Source organism: Ranitomeya variabilis, chromosome 7 (assembly GCF_051348905.1).
Source record: "Ranitomeya variabilis isolate aRanVar5 chromosome 7, aRanVar5.hap1, whole genome shotgun sequence".
NCBI lineage: Eukaryota > Metazoa > Chordata > Amphibia > Anura > Dendrobatidae > Ranitomeya > Ranitomeya variabilis.
Window position 1 is genome coordinate 17,716,544 of NC_135238.1, and position 23,500 is coordinate 17,740,043.

Sequence of the window (23,500 nt, forward strand, 5' to 3'; positions counted from 1 at the left end):
AGACCAAATCCCCAACCCGAAGCCGGGAACCCACACGCCGACGACAGTTGGCAAAACGCTGAGCCTCCTCCTGAGACAACACCAAATTATCCACAACGTGAGCTCAAATCTGCTGCAAGCTGTCAACCACAGAGTCCACCCCAGGACAATCAGAAGACTCAACCTGCCCTGAAGAAAAACGAGGATGAAACCCAGAATTACAAAAGAATGGTGAAACCAAGGTAGCAGAACTAGCCCGATTATTAAGGGCAAACTCGGCCAATGGCAAGAAAGCCACCCAATCATCCTGATCGGCAGACACAAAGCATCTCAAATAAGTTTCCAAAGTCTGGTTAGTTCGCTCGGTTTGGCCGTTTGTCTGAGGATGAAATGCGGAAGAAAAAGACAAATCAATGCCCAGCTTAGCACAAAAGGACCGCCAAAACCTAGAAACAAACTGGGAACCTCTATCGGACACAATATTCTCCGGAATGCCATGCAAACGAACCACATGCTGAAAAAACAACGGAACTAACTCAGAAGAGGAAGGCAATTTAGGCAAAGGTACCAAATGAACCATCTTAGAAAACCGGTCACAGACCACCCAGATAACAGACATCCTCTGGGAAACAGGAAGATCCAAAATAAAATCCATAGAAATATGCGTCCAAGGCCTCTCAGGGACCGGCAAAGGCAAAAGCAACCCACTGGTGCGGGAGCAGCAAGGTTTGGCCCGCGCACAAGTCCCACAGGACTGCACAAAAGAACGCACATCCCGTGACAAAGAAGGCCACCAAAAGGACCTACTAACCAAATCTCTGGTACCAAAAATCCCAGGATGGCCAGCCAACACAGAACAGTGAACCTCAGAAATCACTTTACTAGTCCATCTGTCAGGAACAAACAGTTTCCCCGCTGGACAGCGATCAGGTTTATCAGCCTGAAACTCCTGAAGAACCCGTCGCAAATCAGGGGAGATGGCAGAAAGAATCACCCCTTCCTTCAGAATACCAACCGGCTCAAGAATCCCAGGGAAATCAGGCAAAAAACTCCTAGAGAGTGCATCAGCCTTAACATTCTTAGAACCCGGAAGATACGAGACAACAAAATCAAAACGGGAGAAAAACAGGGACCATCGGGCCTGTCTAGGATTCAGCCGTTTGGCAGACTCGAGGTAAATCAGATTCTTATGATCGGTCAAGACCACAATACGGTGCTTGGCCCCCTCAAGCCAATGTCGCCACTCCTCAAATGCCCACTTCATAGCCAACAACTCACGATTGCCGACATCATAATTGCGTTCCGCAGGCGAAAACTTTCGAGAAAAGAAGGCACACGGTTTCATCAAGGAACCATCAGAATTCCTCTGAGACAAAACGGCCCCTGCCCCAATCTCAGAAGCGTCAACCTCAACCTGAAAAGGAAGAGAAACATCCGGCTGACGCAACACAGGGGCAGAAGTAAATCGGCGCTTAAGCTCCTGAAAGGCAGAAACAGCCTCAGAGGACCAGTTAGCTACATCAGCGCCCTTCCTCGTCAGATCGGTCAGGGGTTTAACCACACTGGAGAAGTTGGCAATGAAACGGCGATAAAAATTAGCAAAGCCCAAAAATTTCTGAAGACTCTTCACGGATGTGGGCTGGATCCAATCATGAATGGCCTGAACCTTAACCGGATCCATTTCTATAGATGATGGAGAAAAAAATGAAGCCCAAAAAAGAAACATTCTGTACTCCAAAGAGGCACTTAGACCCCTTCACAAACAAGGCATTATCACGAAGGACCTGAAATACCATCCTGACTTGTTTCACGTAAGACTCCCAATCATCTGAAAAAATCAAAATATCATCCAAATATACAATCATGAATTTATCAAGATAATTCCGAAATATATCATGCATGAAGGACTGAAACACAGATGGGGCATTAGAGAGTCCGAATGGCATCACAAGATATTCAAAATGGCCCTCGGGCGTATTAAACGCAGTTTTCCATTCGTCACCCTGCTTAATACGAACAAGATTATATGACCCTCGAAGGTCAATCTTAGTAAACCAACTAGCCCCCTTAATCCTGGCAAACAAATCAGAAAGCAAAGGCAAAGGGTATTGGAATTTGACCGTGATCTTATTCAAGAGGCGATAATCAATACAGGGTCTCAAGGAGCCATCCTTCTTGGCAACAAAAAAAAACCCTGCTCCCAATGGAGAAGAAGATGGCCGAATATGCCCCTTCTCCAAAGACTCCTTTACATAGCTCCGCATGGCGGCATGTTCAGGCACAGACAGGTTGAAAAGTCGGCCCTTAGGAAACTTACAGCCTGGAATCAAGTCAATAGCACAATCACAGTCCCTATGCGGTGGAAGGGAACTGGACTTGGGCTCATCGAAAACATCCTGGAAATCTGACAGAAACTCAGGAATTTCAGAAGAGGGGGAGGAGGAAATTGACATCAGAGGAACGTCATCATGAACCCCCTGACAACCCCAACTAGTCACAGACATAGATTTCCAATCCAACACCGGATTATGTACCTGTAACCATGGAAACCCCAGCACAATAGCATCATGCAAATTATGCAACACCAGGAAACGACAATCTTCCTGATGGGCTGGCGCCATGCACATGGTCAGCTGTGTCCAAAACTGAGGTTTATTTTTAGCCAATGGTGTAGCATCAATACCCCTCAAAGGGATAGGACTCCGCAAAGGCTGTAAGGGAAAACCACAACATCTGGCAAATTCTAAGTCCATCAAATTTAAAGCGGCGCCTGAATCCACAAATGCCATGACAGAGAATGACAATAATGAGCAGATCAGGGTCACAGATAACAGAAATTTAGGTTGTACAGTACTGATGGTAACGGAATTAGCGATTCTCTTGGCACGCTTAGGGCAATCAGAAAACAACCTATTCTGACGTCTGAATCCTTGGCGTTCAGCTCTAGACACAATCCTATCACACTGCATTGGCTCAGGACTCCGCTCGGAAGACAATGCCATAGTGTGCACAACTCTGCGCTCACGCAAGCGCCGATCAATTTGAATGGCCAGAGACATAGAATCACTCAGACCTGCAGGTGTGGGGAAGCCCACCATAACATCTTTAACAGATTCAGAAAGACCCTTTCTGAAAATTGCCGCCAAAGCACCCTCATTCCACTTAGTAAGCACAGACCATTTTCTAAATTTCTGGCAATATGATTCTGCCACTTTTTGACCCTGACACAGGGCCAACAAGGTTTTCTCAGCATGATCCACAGAACTAGGTTCATCATACAATAACCCAAGCGCCTGAAAAAAGGTGTCTACATTAAGCAAGGCCGGATTCCCAGATTCCAGGGAAAATGCCCAATCCTGCGGGTCGCCACGCAACAGAGAAATGACAATGTTTACCTGCTGGATGGAATCACCAGAGGAACGGGGCTTCAGAGCAAAAAACAGTTTACAGTTATTTTTAAAGCGCAAAAATTTGGACCTATCCCCAAAAAACAGATCGGGGGTAGGAATTCTAGGCTCTAAAACAGGAGTCTGCACGATATAATCAGAAATACCCTGTACTCTAGCAGCAAGTTGATCCACCCGAGAAGCAAGTCCCTGAACATCCATGTCAGCGCCTAACTCTTGAGCCACCCAGAGGTGAAGAGGGAAAAAAAACCACAACAGAGTACAGAAAAAAAAAATGGCTCAGCACTTTCTTTCCCTTCTTTTGAGATGCGGTTAACTCATTGTTGGCCAGTTGTACTGTTATGATCTGGTGGCCTAGGAGCAGCATGGACGAGCTCTGGAGTAGGTGGCCTCTATACTGACCGCAGACCCTGAACTTAACACCGCAACTATAAGTAGCCGTGGGATGTTCCTGTCACTCCCTCGACACCTCGTCACAGCCGGAGGACTAATTACCCCTAAAGAAAGAAACAGGAAAACTATCTTGCCTCAGAGAAAATCCCCTAAAGGAAAGACAGCCCCCCACAAATATTGACTGTGAGAGGAGAGGGAAATTACAAACGCAGACTGAAAACAGAATTTAGCAAAGGAGGCCACGCTACCTAGAAAGAAAAGACAGGACAGAGTACTGTGCGGTCAGTATTAAAATACTACAAAAATCCACCACAGAGAATACAAAAATCTCCACACCTAACTAAAGGCATGGAGGGTAACTCTGCGACCCCAGAGCTTCCAGCTTGGCTGAATAAATCCTTACACAGACAAAGCTGGACAAGAAAAAACATAGCAATTCACTGAACTATAAAGTCCACCGCATGTGGACTGCAAAAACAAAGCCAGGACTTATCTTTGATGATTTGGACAATCCAGCAGGAGAAACCAAGCAGAGATGTGAATCCTCCAGAAAACAATTGACAACTGGCACTCACTAAAGGGTGAAGCCAGACTAAATAGCCCCGTCCAAAGTGGAAGCACCTGATGACTGCTGTGAAGGACAAACAGCAGCACTACCACTTATAACCACCGGAGGGAGCCCAAGCGCAGAACCCACAACAGAATTCACAACAGAGCCAGCATGAGTTTGTTGCAAACAAGTCATACCAAACTAATCTAATTTCCTTGTATGATGGAATCACTGACTGGGTGGATCAGGGAAATGTGGTAGATATAGTATATCTCGACTTCAGCAAAGCAATTTTGATAAAATATCTCATACTATCCTTATTGAAAAAAAGTATGGGATTTACAAGGCTATGTTTAGGTGGATTTATAACTGGCTCAGTGATCGTACTCAAAGAGTGGTAATAAATGGTTGCACATCCAATTTGAAGAGTGTTTCAAGTGTAGTACCACAAGGCTCTGTCACTGCCCCAGTGTTGTTCAACATTTTTTATAAATGATCTAGATAAGGGAAGGTAAACTGATCAAATTTGCAGACGATGCTAAGCTAGGAGGAATAGCTAACACTAAAGATGACAGAGAAAGGATTCAGAAGGATCTAGATAAGCTTGAACAATGGTCAGCAACTAATAAAATGGTATTTAGCAGGGAGAAATGAAAGATTCTACATCTGGGCAAGAAAAACAAAAATTACATCTAGAGAATGGGAGGAATATAACTAAGTAACAGCACGTGTGAAAAAGACTTGGATATACTGATAAATCACAAACTGCACATGAGTCAACAGTGTGATGCAGCAACAAAAGAGGCAAACACAGTTCTAGGATGTATTAAGAGAAACATAGCGTCTAGATCACGTGAAGTAATTATCCCCCTGAGAATAGGAAAAGTTAACTTTTCATAATAAAGTATATATAAAAAAACTAGGGTAGTGTAATCTTAAAATACATATGAATGACCAGACAGCCACATTGGTGGACAATCTTTCCGTGAAAGAGCCAGACCTGAGAAAAAGCTTCACATATATGACTAGAAATGATAGTGGCTTCATGGGGCATTTAGGGCCACTGTATTTCCGATACTAGCATACTAGGGCTAAGCTCATGACTGCTCATTCCAGATCTGATGAGGATTTGTCTCATTGCTTATCGAATGAAGTACATGTGGAGAACGTACATTGGATGAGAGATTTCCATACCTTATATGTTAGTCGGTATCATGAGACGCTGCAATTACAATTTCTCCGCTTTGTATGCACCTTTTTGACTATCATTTCTAGGCTTATATATGAAGGTTTTTTTGCAGGTCTGGCTCTTTCACAGATAGATTGTGCACCACTCTGGCTGTCTGGTCATTTATATGTACATGGAATACAAAGGTGTTTTCATTTTAAGTTTGTACCTCCTTAGTTGGTTTTTATATATGTTTTATTTTTAAATTTAAGTTTTACAATGCTCAACCTTGCTGTAACACATTGTTAGACTAAATACTAGTGGTGGAATCCAACTTTCATAACATATATACTGTATCAACTTAGATAAAAAGTAACCTTTAACCCCTTTCTGACCTCGGACGGGATAGTACATGGCACAATTTTTATTTTTATTTTTAGCAAAGTTTGGAATTTTTTTTCACCACTTAGATAAAAGAGAACCTAGACATGTTTGGTGTCTATGAACTCGTAATGACCTGGAGAATCATAATATCAGGTCAGTTTTAGCATTTAGTGAACCTAGCAAAAAAGCCAAACAAAAAACAAGTGTGGGACTGCACTTTTTTTGCAATTTCACCGCATTTGGAATTTTTTTTTTCCATTTTCTAGTACACGATATGGTAAAACAAATGATGTCATTCAACAGTAAAACTCGTCCCGCAAAAAATAAGCTCTCACATGACCATATTGAAGGAAAAATAAAAAAAGTTATGGCTCTGGGAAGGAGGGGAGCAAAAAACGAAAAATCCCAAGGTCATGAAGGGGTTAATATAGCCGTTAAAATCAGCAAATATCACATATATTGGGGTCAAACATACTCATGCCGTTAAAGGGAACCTATCACCCCGTTTTTTTCGGTATGAGATAAAAATACTGTTAAATAGGGCCTGAGCTGTGCATTACAATAGTGTAGTTTGTGGACCCAGATTCCCCACCTATGCTGCCGAAATACGTTACCAAAGTAGTCGTTTTCGCCTGTCAATCAGGCTGGTCAGGTCGGATGGGCGTGGTTTCTTCCCCCAGATATTGCGTAGTTTTCCGTTGGTGGCGTAGTGGTGTGCGCATGTCCAAGGTCCCGAATCCTGCACAGGGGTGTGAAAATAGCAGCGATGTCCGTTATTCCATTGGTGATCGGTGGGCGCGGCCATCTTGCTTTGGCCGCGCGTGCGCAGAAGCGGCGCTCTGCTGGCCGCGGCTTCAGGAAAATGGCCGCCGCGATATCCATCTGCGCACGCGCGGCATCCCGCGGCCATTTTCCTGAAGCCGCGGCCAGCAGAGCGCCGCTTCTGCGCACGCGCGGCCAAAGCAAGATGGCCGCGCCCACCGATCACCAATGGAATAACGGACATCGCTGCTATTTTCACACCCCTGTGCAGGATTCGGGACCTTGGACATGCGCACACCACTACGCCACCAACGGAAAACTACGCAATATCTGGGGGAAGAAACCACGCCCATCCGACCTGACCAGCCTGATTGACAGGCGAAAACGACTACTTTGGTAACGTATTTCGGCAGCATAGGTGGGGAATCGGGGTCCACAAACTACACTATTGTAATGCACAGCTCAGGCCCTATTTAACAGTATTTTTATCTCATACCAAAAAAAACGGGGTGATAGGTTCCCTTTAAACAGACGCTGTCATAATGTCATTCCAATTTGCCTAAGATGCTTACTGTTTCTTGTGTCAGCCCCCATGATATATATATATATATATGTTTTAAAACAAGGGTGAAGATGGTAGCCAATTTATGAGTATGCATAGACTCTGAAATAGTGGCATTACTAAGTTGTACCGTCCTAACATTTGGCACGTGTGACATTGCTGACCCTGTTTTTTTCTCTTTCCGGACCCGGTGGTCGGTGGCCGGATGAGAGGGTCTTATTTGTTTATTTATAATTTATATACACTATATAAAAAGACACATCTGCATGTTTTTTTCTCAATATCTGACATGAAATCAGAATAAACCTTTCCCGTTTTAGGTCAAATAGGATTTTCATAATTATCAATATTTGTCAAATGCCAGAATAATGAGAGAGAGAAAGAGAGGGTGTTTTAAGGCATTTTTATTACTGCATAGTTAAAAGCTGACATACATTTCATTAGTATTTGGTACTATTGCACTTAAACTGAATGACTTGGGTCACACATTTGGGATTTCCTTCCACAAGCTTCTTACAATAGTTGGTTGGAATTTAGGCCCATTCCTCCTGACAAAACTGGTGTAACTGATCCAGGTTTGTAGGTCGCCTTGCCCGCAGCGGCCTTTTCAGCTTTGCCCATACATTTTCAATAGGATTGAGATCAGGGTTTTGTGATGGCCTCTCCAAACAGTTGACTTTGTTATCCTGAAGCCACTTTGTTGCCATTTTGGCAGTATGCTTTGGGTTATTGTTCATTTGGAAGACCCATTTGCGTCCAAGCTTAACTTCCTGGCTGATGGCTTCAGATGCTGCTTCAGTATTACCACATAATCTTCTTTTCTCATGATGCCATCTATTTTGTGAAGTTCAGCAGTCTCTACTGCAGGAAATAATCCCACAACATGATGCTACCTCCCCCGTTTTTCACAGTTGGGATGGTGTTCTTAGGCTTCCAAGCTTCTCCCTTTTTCCTCCAAATGTAACGATGGTCATTATGCCCCAAAAGTTCCATTTTAGTTTCATAAGACTACAGGACATGTCTCCAAAAATTAAGGTCTTTGTTCCTATGTGCATTTGCAAACATTAGTCTGGCTTTTTTAGGTTTCTTTTGGAGTAATGCCTTTGTAATAATTATAGGGGATAACTCAGGAGACTCTTTGCATGGAACAAAACAACTACAGGACACAGTTTTATAAGTGGTAAAGTCTATATTATCACACGGTGATTCAAACAGGTGCAGAGAGAAACTCAAGTCCACAACACTTGGTGTAAATAGTAAACGCAGCTTAAACAGTCTATAGGGAACTTCAGAGGAAAATGCAATCACGCAGAAAGTCTATGAAGCACAGTTATTCTTGAGGATACTTGACACGAATAAGTCCTTGTTTTAGTCCAAACACAGATAGATATGCTATAAGGCAGTTCAAGCAATGTCTTATCTCAACCAGGAAGGCCTGGGTGATAATCTCAGGTTTAAGCAGAGCAGCAACAGCTTACATGTCCAGCAAATGCAGATGCGAGTAAACACGAGCAGCAGATGAAGGAGGATTACTGGAACTGGTGTATGCAGCAGGAACTCAGAGCAGAGTAGCAGGATAACCCCACAGGTTCACAGGAGCAGGTATATAGCCAGGGAGTCATCAGAGTCAGGAGCTGGATGCAAGGCAGAATACTCTAGCACAGACTGAAGGCTGGGGTGGAGTTTTATAGCAGGAAGTGTTATGGTTCTCAATGGCAAGAGAACATAGCCCAGCAAACATAAGAACTAGCTCTTGGAAGGATGGAAACTAAACTGACCATGAACTAAACCTGCCGCACAACTAACAGTAGCCGGGTAGCGTAGCCTGCGTTTTATCCCTAGACGCCCAGCGCCGGCCGGAGGACTAACTAATCCTGGCAGAGGAAAATATAGTCCTGGCTCACCTCTAGAGAAATTTCCCCGAAAGGCAGACAGAGGCCCCCACAAATAATGGCGGTGATTTTAGATGAAATGACAAACGTAGTATGAAAATAGGTTTAGCAAAATTGAGGTCCGCTTACTAGATAGCAGGAAGACAGAAAGGGCACTTTCATGGTCAGCTGAAAACCCTATCAAAATACCATCCTGAAATTACTTTAAGACTCTAGTATTAACTCATAACATCAGAGTGGCAATTTCAGATCACAAGAGCTTTCCAGACACAGAAACGAAACTACAGCTGTGAACTGGAACAAAATGCAAAAACAAACAAGGACTAAGTCCAACTTAGCTGGGAGTTGTCTAGCAGCAGGAACATGCACAGAAAGGCTTCTGATTACAATGTTGACCGGCATGGAAGTGACAGAGGAGCAAGGCTAAATAGCGACTCCCACATCCTGATGGAAACAGGTGAACAGAGAGGATGATGCACACCAGTTCAATTCCACCAGTGGCCACCGGGGGAGCCCAAAATCCAATTTCACAACAGTACCCCCCCCTCAAGGAGGGGGCACCGAACCCTCACCAGAACCACCAGGGCGATCAGGATGAGCCCTATGAAAGGCACGGACCAAATCGGAGGCATGAACATCAGAGGCAGTCACCCAAGAATTATCCTCCTGACCGTATCCCTTCCATTTGACCAGATACTGGAGTTTCCGTCTGGAAACACGGGAGTCCAAGATTTTTTCCACAACGTACTCCAACTCGCCCTCAACCAACACCGGAGCAGGAGGCTCAACGGAAGGCACAACCGGTACCTCATACCTGCGCAATAATGACCGATGAAAAACATTATGAATAGAAAAAGATGCAGGGAGGTCCAAACGGAAGGACACAGGGTTAAGAATCTCCAATATCTTGTACGGGCCGATGAACCGAGGCTTAAACTTGGGAGAAGAAACCCTCATAGGGACAAAACGAGAAGACAACCACACCAAGTCCCCAACACAAAGCCGAGGACCAACCCGACGCCGGCGGTTGGCAAAAAGCTGAGTCTTCTCCTGGGACAACTTCAAATTGTCCACTACCTGCCCCCAAATCTGATGCAACCTCTCCACCACAGCATCCACTCCAGGACAATCCGAAGATTCCACCTGACCAGAAGAAAATCGAGGATGAAACCCCGAATTACAGAAAAAGGGAGACACCAAGGTGGCAGAGCTGGCCCGATTATTGAGGGCAAACTCCGCTAAAGGCAAAAAAGCAACCCAATCATCCTGATCTGCAGACACAAAACACCTCAAATATGTCTCCAAGGTCTGATTCGTCCGCTCGGTCTGGCCATTAGTCTGAGGATGGAAAGCAGACGAGAAAGACAAATCTATGCCCATCCTAGCACAGAATGCTCGCCAAAATCTAGACACGAATTGGGTACCTCTGTCAGAAACGATATTCTCCGGAATACCATGCAAACGGACCACATTTTGAAAAAACAGAGGAACCAACTCGGAAGAAGAAGGCAACTTAGGCAGGGGAACCAAATGGACCATCTTAGAGAAACGATCACACACCACCCAGATGACAGACATCTTCTGAGAAACAGGAAGATCCGAAATAAAATCCATCGAGATGTGCGTCCAGGGCCTCTTCGGGATAGGCAAGGACAACAACAATCCACTAGCCCGAGAACAACAAGGCTTGGCCCGAGCACAAACGTCACAAGACTGCACGAAGCCTCGCACATCTCGAGACAGGGAAGGCCACCAGAAGGACCTTGCCACCAAATCCCTGGTACCAAAGATTCCAGGATGACCTGCCAACGCAGAAGAATGAACCTCAGAAATGACTTTACTGGTCCAATCATCAGGAACAAACAGTCTACCAGGTGGGCAACGATCAGGTCTATCCGCCTGAAACTCCTGCAAGGCCCGCCGCAGGTCTGGAGAAACGGCAGACAATATCACTCCATCCTTAAGGATACCTGTAGGTTCAGAATTACCAGGGGAGTCAGGCTCAAAACTCCTAGAAAGGGCATCCGCCTTAACATTCTTAGAACCCGGCAGGTAGGACACCACAAAATTAAACCGAGAGAAAAACAACGACCAGCGCGCCTGTCTAGGATTCAGGCGTCTGGCGGACTCAAGATAAATTAGATTTTTGTGGTCAGTCAATACCACCACCTGATGTCTAGCCCCCTCAAGCCAATGACGCCACTCCTCAAAAGCCCACTTCATGGCCAAAAGCTCCCGATTCCCAACATCATAATTCCGCTCGGCGGGCGAAAATTTACGCGAGAAAAAAGCACAAGGTCTCATCACGGAGCAATCGGAACTTCTCTGCGACAAAACCGCCCCAGCTCCGATTTCAGAAGCGTCGACCTCAACCTGAAAAGGAAGAGCAACATCAGGCTGACGCAACACAGGGGCGGAAGAAAAGCGGCGCTTAAGCTCCCAAAAGGCCTCCACAGCAGCAGGGGACCAATCAGCAACATCAGCACCCTTCTTAGTCAAATCAGTCAATGGTTTAACAACATCAGAAAAACCAGCAATAAATCGACGATAAAAGTTAGCAAAGCCCAAAAATTTCTGAAGACTCTTAAGAGAAGAGGGTTGCGTCCAATCACAAATAGCCTGAACCTTGACAGGATCCATCTCGATGGAAGAGGGGGAAAAAATATATCCCAAAAAGGAAATCTTTTGAACCCCAAAAACGCACTTAGAACCCTTCACACACAAGGAATTAGACCGCAAAACCTGAAAAACCCTCCTGACCTGCTGGACATGAGAGTCCCAGTCATCCGAAAAAATCAAAATATCATCCAGATACACAATCATAAATTTATCCAAATAATCACGGAAAATGTCATGCATAAAGGACTGAAAGACTGAAGGGGCATTTGAAAGACCAAAAGGCATCACCAAATACTCAAAGTGGCCCTCGGGCGTATTAAATGCGGTTTTCCACTCATCCCCCTGCTTAATTCGCACCAAATTATACGCCCCACGAAGATCTATCTTAGAGAACCACTTGGCCCCCTTTATGCGAGCAAACAAATCAGTCAGCAGTGGCAACGGATATTGATATTTAACCGTGATTTTATTCAAAAGCCGATAATCAATGCACGGCCTCAAAGAGCCATCTTTCTTAGCCACAAAGAAAAAACCGGCTCCTAAGGGAGATGACGAAGGACGAATATGTCCCTTTTCCAAGGACTCCTTTATATATTCTCGCATAGCAGCATGTTCAGGCACAGACAGATTAAATAAACGACCCTTAGGGTATTTACTACCCGGAATCAAATCTATGGCACAATCGCACTCCCGGTGCGGAGGTAATGAACCAAGTTTAGGTTCTTCAAAAACGTCACGATATTCAGTCAAGAATTCAGGAATCTCAGAGGGAATAGATGATGAAATGGAAACCACAGGTACGTCCCCATGCGTCCCCTTACATCCCCAGCTTAACACAGACATAGCTTTCCAGTCAAGGACTGGGTTATGAGATTGCAGCCATGGCAATCCAAGCACCAACACATCATGTAGGTTATACAGCACAAGAAAGCGAATAATCTCCTGGTGATCCGGATTAATCCGCATAGTTACTTGTGTCCAGTATTGTGGTTTATTGCTAGCCAATGGGGTGGAGTCAATCCCCTTCAGGGGTATAGGAGTTTCAAGAGGCTCCAAATCATACCCACAGCGTTTGGCAAAGGACCAATCCATAAGACTCAAAGCGGCGCCAGAGTCGACATAGGCATCCGCGGTAATAGATGATAAAGAACAAATCAGGGTCACAGAAAGAATAAACTTAGACTGTAAAGTGCCAATTGAAACAGACTTATCAAGCTTCTTAGTACGCTTAGAGCATGCTGATATAACATGAGTTGAATCACCGCAATAGAAGCACAACCCATTTTTTCGTCTAAAATTCTGCCGTTCACTTCTGGACAGAATTCTATCACATTACATATTCTCTGGCGTCTTCTCAGTAGACACCGCCAAATGGTGCACAGGTTTGCGCTCCCGCAGACGCCTATCGATCTGGATAGCCATTGTCATGGACTCATTCAGACCCGCAGGCACAGGGAACCCCACCATAACATCCTTAATGGCATCAGAGAGACCCTCTCTGAAATTCGCCGCCAGGGCGCACTCATTCCACTGAGTAAGCACAGCCCATTTACGGAATTTCTGGCAGTATATTTCAGCTTCGTCTTGCCCCTGAGATAGGGACATCAAAGCCTTTTCCGCCTGAAGTTCTAACTGAGGTTCCTCATAAAGCAACCCCAAGGCCAGAAAAAACGCATCCACATTGAGCAACGCAGGATCCCCTGGAGCCAATGCAAAAGCCCAATCCTGAGGGTCGCCCCGGAGCAAAGAAATCACAATCCTGACCTGCTGAGCAGGATCTCCAGCAGAGCGAGATTTCAGGGACAAAAACAACTTGCAATTATTTTTGAAATTTTGAAAGCAAGATCTATTCCCCGAGAAAAATTCAGGCAAAGGAATTCTAGGTTCAGATATAGGAACATGAACAACAAAATCTTGTAAGTTTTGAACTTTCGTGGTGAGATTATTCAAACCTGCAGCTAAACTCTGAATATCCATTTTAAACAGGTGAACACAGAGCCATTCCAGGATTAGAAGGAGAGAGAGAGAGAAAGGCTGCAATATAGGCAGACTTGCAAGAGATTCAATTACAAGCACACTCAGAACTGAGAAAAAAAAAAAAAAAAAAATCTTCAGCAGACTTCTCTTTTCTCTCCTTTCTCTGTCAATTAATTTAACCCTTTTAGGCCGGTCAAACTGTTATGGTTCTCAATGGCAAGAGAACATAGCCCAGCAAACATAAGAACTAGCTCTTGGAAGGATGGAAACTAAACTGACCATGAACTAAACCTGCCGCACAACTAACAGTAGCCGGGGAGCGTAGCCTGCGTTTTATCCCTAGACGCCCAGCGCCGGCCGGAGGACTAACTAATCCTGGCAGAGGAAAATATAGTCCTGGCTCACCTCTAGAGAAATTTCCCCGAAAGGCAGACAGAGGCCCCCACAAATAATGGCGGTGATTTTAGATGAAATGACAAACGTAGTATGAAAATAGGTTTAGCAAAATTGAGGTCCGCTTACTAGATAGCAGGAAGACAGAAAGGGCACTTTCATGGTCAGCTGAAAACCCTATCAAAATACCATCCTGAAATTACTTTAAGACTCTAGTATTAACTCATAACATCAGAGTGGCAATTTCAGATCACAAGAGCTTTCCAGACACAGAAACGAAACTACAGCTATGAACTGGAACAAAATGCAAAAACAAACAAGGACTAAGTCCAACTTAGCTGGGAGTTGTCTAGCAGCAGGAACATGCACAGAAAGGCTTCTGATTACAATGTTGACCGGCATGGAAGTGACAGAGGAGCAAGGCTAAATAGCGACTCCCACATCCTGATGGAAACAGGTGAACAGAGAGGATGATGCACACCAGTTCAATTCCACCAGTGGCCACCGGGGGAGCCCAAAATCCAATTTCACAACAAGGAAGACACAGTGCACATGAGACCAAAGACGCCATCTTGGAAAAAAGCAGTAATGCACAAAAGGTAATAAAAATGTTCAGAGTCCTGACAGCCTTCTTCCTGGCAGAATGGCCTTTCAGCCCATGTTGATACAGTACTCGTTTCACTGTGGATATTGACACAAATTTACCAGCTTCCGCCATCGTCTTCACATGGTCTTTTTCTTTTGTCCTTGGGTTGATATGCTCATGTTGGACCAAAGCATGTTCATCTCTGGGACACAGAACCCATCTCCTTTCTGAGCGGTATGATGGCTGGACATTCCCATCTTGTTTGTACTTATGTATAATTGCTTGTACAGATGAACGAGGCACCTTCAGGTATCTTGAAATTGTACCCAAGGATGAGCCAGACTTGTGCAAGTCCACAATTCTCTTCCTGATATTTTGGCTGATTTCTTTAGATTTTCCCATGATGCTACACAAAGAAGTAGTGTGTTTCAGGTGTGCATTAAAATACATCCACAGGTGTGTCTCTAATTAACTCAGATGTTGACAAAAATCAGAAGCTTCCAAACACATGACATCATCATATGGGCAGTTCAGAATTGTTTAAAGGCACAGTAATCTTATTGTATGTAAACTTTTAACTTTGCAGTAATAAAAATGCCTTAAAACTTTCACTCTCTCTTATTATTCTGGCATTTGGCAAATATTAATAATTGTGGATATCCTAATTGACCTAAAACAGGAAAGATTTATTCTGATTTCATGTCAGATATTGAGAAAACATGCAAATATGCCTTTTTATATAGTGTATGGAAACTTCTGGTTTCAACGATAGATATGCATGTACATATATATAACCCCAATTCCAAACGTAAAGAAAACAAAAATGTAATGATTTAGAATTCTTTTATCTCCATATTTTATTCACAAAAGAATAAAAAATACAGCTCTCACCATACTCCTGTTGCTTTGATAGTGAATAATCAAGATTTTTCCCCCCGGTAAGATCTTTCTACATATAGCGAATTTTGTAGACCGACTCGCTATTAAATATCAAGATTATTTTATATCTGCTTATGAATATTTCTGGTATCAGCAAATATCTCATTTCCTTAACTCTCTCTTACGGATCCATGCAGAGCTTAAGGAAAAAACAATATTAGAACATATTTGTTTCACTCATCCTGGGGGACCAGATACTATCTTCACCAAGTGTAACTAGTTTGTTTCACTCTCATATAAACTTTCATATCTGCTTAAATATGAGGAGGATCTTGGAGGATTCTTATCTATTAGAAAATGGCAGAATGTGGCTGAGGCTACTGTTAGACTAGGATATCAAACTGAAATACACAGAGGGTCAAAATTAAAAGCTTGACAAAGACGCAGGCCAACCTTGATATTTATTTAAAAAAATGTCTACAATTGAGGAAGTTTTTCCTTATCATCAAATATAATGATATTTGGTTTTGCAGCGTCCGGAACGACCAGACCTGTAAAACTGTTCCACTAGTTAACTCCTTTAGTGAACACCGTAAAAAAAAAATCAAATAAAAAAAACAGGCAAAAAACTATGCTTTATCATCATACCGCCAAACAAAAAGTGGAATAAAACACGATCAAAAAGACAAATCTAAATAAATATGGTATATCTGAAAACGCAATCTTGTCCTGCAAAAAAACAAGCTGCCATAAATCTCGATTGGCGGAAAAATAAAAAAAGTTATAGCTCTCAGAAAAAAAGCAAAGCAAAAATAATGTTTTTTTTCCTATCAAATAGTTTTTTTGTGTAAAATTGCCAAAACTTAAAAAAAATATATTAATGTGGTATCGCTGTAATCGTACTGACCCAAAGAATAAAGCTGCCTTATCAATTTTACTACACTTGGAACAGCATAATAAAAAAAACTATTCTTGAATTGCTGGTTTTTGTTCATTCTGTCTCCCAAAAATTGGAATAGAAAGCGATCAAAAAATGTAATGCAACTGAAAATGGTACCAATAAAAACATAATTATTCCCGCCAAAAACAAGCACTCACAAGACTCTGTTGGCTGAAATATCCAAAAATTGTAGCTCTCAAACTATGGTGATGCAAAATAATAATAAAAGTGTTCTTGGTGTGTGAAAGCAGCCAAACAGAAAAAAAGCAATATAAATCTGGTATCGCTGTAATTGTACTAACCCGAAGAATAAAGTAATCTCATCAGTAATACCGCATGAGAAACGGTGTAAAAAATAAATAAACCAATTATTTACCTGCTGTTGATTTTTTCATTCTGCCTCCCATAGATCACATTTATCCTGCGCTCTGCGTTGAGCGCTCTACAGGTTTCCATGTAAATCTCTGAAATACGTGATTCAGACGGAAGCCTCAGTGGAATATTCCATATAATGAGGCAGATGGAGGCACTGTGGACACAGTCGGGCCTATGAACCGGTGGTAAACATCTTTTTAGGTGTGCATAAAAGTGCGGGCCACCAAAGTTTTGTGCACTTCAGAAAAAAAGGACAATGTTGAACATAGGCCAGACAGAGCCCAGAGTAACTCAGGTGCCTCATTATAGTGAATGGATTCTTCAGGGGGTTCATCTGAATCACGTCACTCTGAGATTTTGATGGAAACCCCAATGTAATTGTACAGCATAGAGCGTCGGATAAGTGTGATCCCAAACACTATGTAAAATGTTCCAAATACAAGCATTCACTCAATCCACACAAAAGCAAGTCTCCACTCAGTAACAGAAATATAGGGGTCTTCCACGTTAGTTGTAGTACAAAGGCTCTGGAAAAAAAAATGGCTACTTGCCCCCCCACCCCCAAAACAAATTCAGCAAATTCTGTGCTTCCAAATCCAAATGCCCCCCTCCCTTCTGATCACGACAGTGTCCATAATCCACATGTTTGACATTTGTGTAGCAATGAGAGGCCGCCTAATTTGCAGGTGCATGAGCTGAGCACAATGTATGGGCACTAAAATGTACTGGTCACTACAACGTACTGGTCATTACAGTGGCAGTTTGCAATTTTCACTCAGCAACATCCACTGCTACTTATTTCTGGAAAGCACCCAAATCATCACTACACCTGCAGATAAATTCCCAAAGGGGTATCATTTCCAAAATGGGGTCACTTGAGGGGGATTCTGCTCTTCTAGCACTTAGGGGCTCTGTATAAGGAGTCCGCAAACTATTTTAGGAAAATCTGTGCTCCAGGAGGCAAATAGCGCTCCGTCCCTCCCGAGTCTCACCATATGGCTAAGCAGTACTGTACAGCCACATATAGGATATTTCTACATTCAGCAGAATTTGTGGGACCAATTTTGGTGCCATTTTTACCCATTTCCCAGTGTGAAAATGTAAAATCTGGGTCTAAAATAATTTTTTGATGGTAAAAATGTAATTATTCTTTTCTTCACTGCCCAATGGTATTAAATTCTGGTGGTGTCCATATAATCACTATGCTCATTTCATTGAGAAGTGTAGTTTGTAAAATGAGGTCTCTATGGGGGGTTCTGCTGTTCTGGCACCTCCGGGGCTCTGCCAATGTGACATGGCACCCTCAAACCAGTCCAGCAAAATCTAAACTCCAATATAGCGCTTCTTCTCTTTTGAGCTTTGCATTGTCCCTCAAAAGTAGTTTTTGACCACATATAGTATACTCAGGAGAAGTTGCACAACAAATTTTGGGGTGCACTTTCTCCTATCTTAGTGAAAATAACAAAATTTGGGTTAGAACAACATTTTTCTGGTAAAAATATATATTTTTCATTTTCACAGATCAGCGCTGTAAAATCCTGTGAAGCACCTGGGATTTAAGGTGCACACCAGACATCTTCATAAATTCCTTGAGGGGTCTAGTTTTCAAAATGGGGTCACTTGTGGGTGTTTTCACAGTCTGCGTTCTAAAACATCACTCGTTCCTTTCTCAGCCCTGTTATGCGCCTAAACAGTAGTTTTTCTCCATATATTGGGTATCTGCGTACTCAGAAGAAATTACACAACAAATTTTGTGGTCCATGTTTCCCGTTACCCTTGTGAAAATAAAACATTTGGGGCGAAAAGAACATTTTTGTTGGAAAAAAGTGATTTTTTAATTTTTATTTTCACGGCTCTATGTTATAAACTTCCCTGAAGCACCTGGGGGATCAAGGTGCTCATCACACATCTAGATAAGTTCCCTGAGGGGTCTGGTTTTCAAAATGAGATCCCACTCCAGATTTCCACTGTTTGGTCTTTCCAATGACTGATGTCCTTGCAGTGGCTGATATATATTTAATTATATGCTAGTTACAGGTTGCTTTTAGCAACCATACCAGGTGAGTGGATTTCTATCCCTGTCACCTCTATTTTTTTTCAGTTAAGACCCTATTGCACTTTCTTTTGTTCCGAGTTTCTCATTTGGTTTTCAAAATGGTGTCACTTTTGGGGGTTTCCACTGTTTAGGCATATCAGTGGCTCTGCAAATGCGACACGGCGTCCGCTAATTATTCCAGCAATTTTTTTATTTAAAAAGTCAAATGGTGCTCCTTCCCTACTAAGCCCTGCCATGCGCTCAAACTGTAGTTTTACTCCACATATCGGATATTTGCGTACTCAGGAGAAATTGCACAACTAATTGTGGGGTCAATTTTATCCTCTTACTCTTATGAAAATTTTAAAAATTGGGTCTCCATACAGTATAATAGACGCCACATTAAAAAAAAAAACGTACCTGTTACCGTTCCCACACTGCTCTGATCCCTTCATTGTGTATTCAAATCCTCTGCAAATCTTGGTACAGTGGGTGCGCTGTAATGACGTCATTGTGCTCGCTGTGCTGACACAGGGGACAAATATACTCTGGGGACCCACTCGGCATTGTGGGACAAATACACTCACTCTGTGGGCCAAATTTGGCCCGCGGGTCAGAGTTTGACATATGTGTGCTAGACTCTCTATTAATGCAACGTTATCCAAATCTGGCTATTAGCTTCTTGTGAGATGGTGCCTGACACCTCAGAGACTGGCGCAGATTTTCCTGCCGTTCTCCGCCTGTTGCTTAAGAGTCTGTGGAACTGAAAGAACATTATTTCATAAATAGTGGTGGGGTCCTAAGGTACAAAGATTTTTTATCCGTTACTACCACCTGATTCAGTCACTTACTCAGATTTCTTTGATCCAGTCCCTTTGGGAGGTTATGTTAAAAGGAACATATCAGGTCCAATAACATTATTAACATGCAGATATAGGGTTAATATGCTGGTAAATAGCGCTATGAACGTGACCAGCCATAGTACTGAAACTGTGGTGCCTACAGGATAAAATAGCCGCCAGCTTTCACTCATACCTGCACAGTTACAGCACCTGGCACTGATTGACAGCCAGTTCCGTAGTGTATTGGTACAAAGATGGCTGTCAGTCAGTGCCGGGCATGCTTACAGCCGCCGATCTCGCTGCTGTGAGCAGTGACTGTAACTGTGCAAGCACAACTGCACGACTGAAAGCCGACGGCTCCTGGGAGAAATAAAGTTCATTTTCTCCCTGATGACTTACTTTCAGTACTGCGGACGGGCACCTTCATTATGTTATTAACCTACAGATCTGCAAGTTAATAGCATTATCTGACCTGACAGGTGCCCTTTAAATAAAGCAAAGTCCAACCCTCCAAAGCATAGTTATCCATGCAGATATGATAACTATTGCAGGTGCCTGGAAGTGTCTTTCAGTTAACCTTGATGGGCAAAATTGAACATTTCATGGATAACGAAACAAGAAACAAGTTAACAAGAAACTTTCCAGTATCCTCTTGGATCAAATCCCCTTGTTTGAAAAGTTATGTTCTCCTTGGATCCAATACTCAGAAGACATGCAAATACTGTCTGTGCCATAGTCATAAACTCAGTTGCCATTAGACTTTTCTTGGAAAATCAGGTCTAGAGACATATTTCCTCCTATTTCTGGTTACTTTTTGATTTTTCTTCTCCTAATTTTACACTTTTCTTTGGCTCTGGTTTTGGGTTTAATCCCGGGAGTTCTTAGGACACCGATTAAATTACTTTTGACCAGCTTTTTGGATTCTTCCTGTAAAACAGCTAGGATCATCCACTTATATATTTTTATATAAGATTGATGTAGTATCTTGAGAACAGAAAATGTCATTCTTTTCCTCTTTCACGTTTTTGTGTTGATGTACAATAACAAATTATATTGTGGTACCGTGTTAGCCAGAAAAATCGATGTGAATACTTTTCTGCCCAATGATGACAAAAGTATTCCTCAGAGTGATACCTTTATTGGCTGACCAGAAAATAATATATTTGCAGCTTTCAAAGCACAGAGGCTCCTTCTTCAGGCAAGATTACAAATACCGTAGATTAATAAGGAAAAAGCACAACATTTAAGGGATACTACAGTAGGACATTTGTTCATGAGGTGGGAGGTGTGATGCCTCCTAAAGATAAGCCAAGGAAATCAAATTAGGCATTTTGTTTGAATTCCCAAATTTTTTGCTCTCTGTCGTCCTTAAAATTAGCTTTTAGTATTAAGACTTACATTTTTTATTGTTACATGGGAATGTGCCCGTCACTGATGGTGATAAGAGGACACTTCTGACAAGTGGACTGACAGAGAGAGAAAAATTTGGGAATTCAAACTGATAAAGATGTTCAATTCTTTGACACTAGGACTCAATTTAACACCTGGATTTATCACTCACTACATGGGTGCAATTCACACCTCCACCAGATGTACTCCAGATAACTGAGAAAAACATTCCCACCGCCTCTCCATTTATATGAATCTAATTCGCAACAATGCTGAAAATATATCTCCCATAAATACCACACTGATTACTGGTGCCAAAAGACCTGCAATCCTGTCTTTGATCAGAGGAATCTTATGCCTGAGAAGCATATTTCCCCACCTATGATTCGACAAAACTCAGACTTGCTGTCTTTTTCTTAAAGCATTTATCTGCTGTAATGACCTGGTTACTACAGGAGGCCCCTACTTCAATGGAGATGGATGTTTCAAATCTCTCTCTACTTCCCATGTTTGAATTAGTTTATCTCTTCCCTAGGTATAATTAGTTTCTATCAGCCACAATCCCCTCTCTGGAGATGCCTTATAGATTTTCTCTATTACACTCTCAAATTTCAGATTTTTTATTTAACAGAAAAAAAATAGAAAACCATGTATCCTTTCCTTTACACTGCACAAATAATTGCTACTTTGTGTTGGTGCCTCTCATGCCTCTCAAGCTTAGTGACTTGTCTGCCTTACAGATACAGTGACTTTCCTGCCTCTCAGGCTCAGTGACTCTCCTGCCTCACAGGTACAGAGACTCTTCTGCCTCTCAAGCTCAGTGACTTTCGTGCCTCACAGATACAGTGACTGTGTTGCCTCTCAAGCTCAGTGATTCTCCTGCCTCACAGATACAGTGACTCCTTCCTCTCAGGTTCAGTGACTCTCCTGCCTCACAGGTACAGTGACTCTTCTGCCTCTTCAAGCTCAGCGACTCTCCTCCCTCACAGATACAGTGAATCTCCTGCCTCTCAGGCTTAGTGACTTTCCTGCCTCTCAGGCTCATTGAATCTCCTGCCTCACAGATACAGTGACTCTCCTGCCTCTCCAACTTAGTGACTCTTCTGCCTTACAGATACAGTGACTCTCCTGTCTCTGAGGCTCAGTGACTCTCCTTCCTCACAGGTACACTGAATTTCCTGCCTTACAGATACAGTGACTCTCCTGCCTCACAGATACAGTGACTCTCCTGCCTCACAGATACAGTGACTCTCCTGCCTCACAGATACAGTGACTCTCTTGCCTCACAGATACAGTAACTCTCCTGCCTCATAGATACAGTGACTCTCCTGCCTCATAGATACAGTGAGTCTCCTGCCTCATAGATACAGTGACTCTCCTGCCTTATAGATACAGTGACTCTCCTGCCTCTCAAGCACAGAGGCCTCACTTGCCCTACAGATACAGTGCCTCTCCTGCCTCACAGATAGTGACTGTTCTGCCTCATAGATACAGTGACTCTCCTGCCTTACAGATACAGTGACTCTCCTGCCTCATAGATACAGTGACTCTTCTGCCTTGCAAATTCAGTGACTGTCCTGCCTCATAGATACAGTGACTCTCCTGCCTTATAGATACAGTGACTCTCCTGCCTCTCAAGCACAGTGAATCTCTTGCCCTACAGATACAGTGACTCTCCTCCCTCACAGTTACAGTGACTGTCCTGCCTTTAAAGCTCAGTGACTCTCCTGCTTCATAGATACAGTGACTCTCCTGCCTCATAGATACAGTGACTCTCCTGCCTTACAAATTCAGTGACTCTCCTGCCTTACAGATTCAGTGACTCTCCTTTCTTTCAGGCTCAGTCACTCTCCTGCCTCACACTTACATTGTCTTTCCTATGTATCACAGTCATATCTCTATCATTCTCTTCTCCTTACACACTAATCTTCTTCACTGTTGTGCTGTCACACACCGCATGTACAGTTTCTTTAGTTTTTTAATGTTTTTTTCTTCCTAACCCTGTGACTGAGCTGTGAGCTGTGACATCCTCTCACTATCCAGATTCACCACAAAATGGCTTTTATAAAGGCAATGATAGTCCCTCATGATGGGGAAGCCGGCTGAACGGCTCCCAAAGTTATGTGATCCTTCTCTGGCTGATGCAATCTTCTGCAATGCTTAAAAATGGTGGCAGCCATTTCTAGCAATAAGTGCAAAGCAAATAGCATATTGTTGAATCTGCTAGGTTCAGCGATTTCTTAAATATTTCACCTATAGGTCCCAATTGACCCCATTAGCACCTGTTGTGATGACCAAGGTTTTTAAAACATACATCATGAAGGATTTACGGAAACAGCCAAGTGAGGATGAGCTACACTGTATCTAT

At 43.0% G+C, this 23,500-nt stretch overlaps 1 protein-coding gene and 1 long non-coding RNA gene across 2 annotated transcripts in view; one reads left to right on the forward strand and one right to left on the reverse strand.

The window, feature by feature from the left end:
• AXIN1 (axin 1) overlaps window positions 1–23,500 on the reverse strand; it is a 97,066-nt gene that overhangs the window by 67,879 nt on the left and 5,687 nt on the right. The window lies entirely within an intron of this gene.
• The window catches only part of LOC143785439 (uncharacterized), a 105,235-nt gene that overhangs the window by 38,967 nt on the left and 42,768 nt on the right, over window positions 1–23,500 (forward strand). The gene's annotated exons all lie outside the window — the stretch shown is intronic.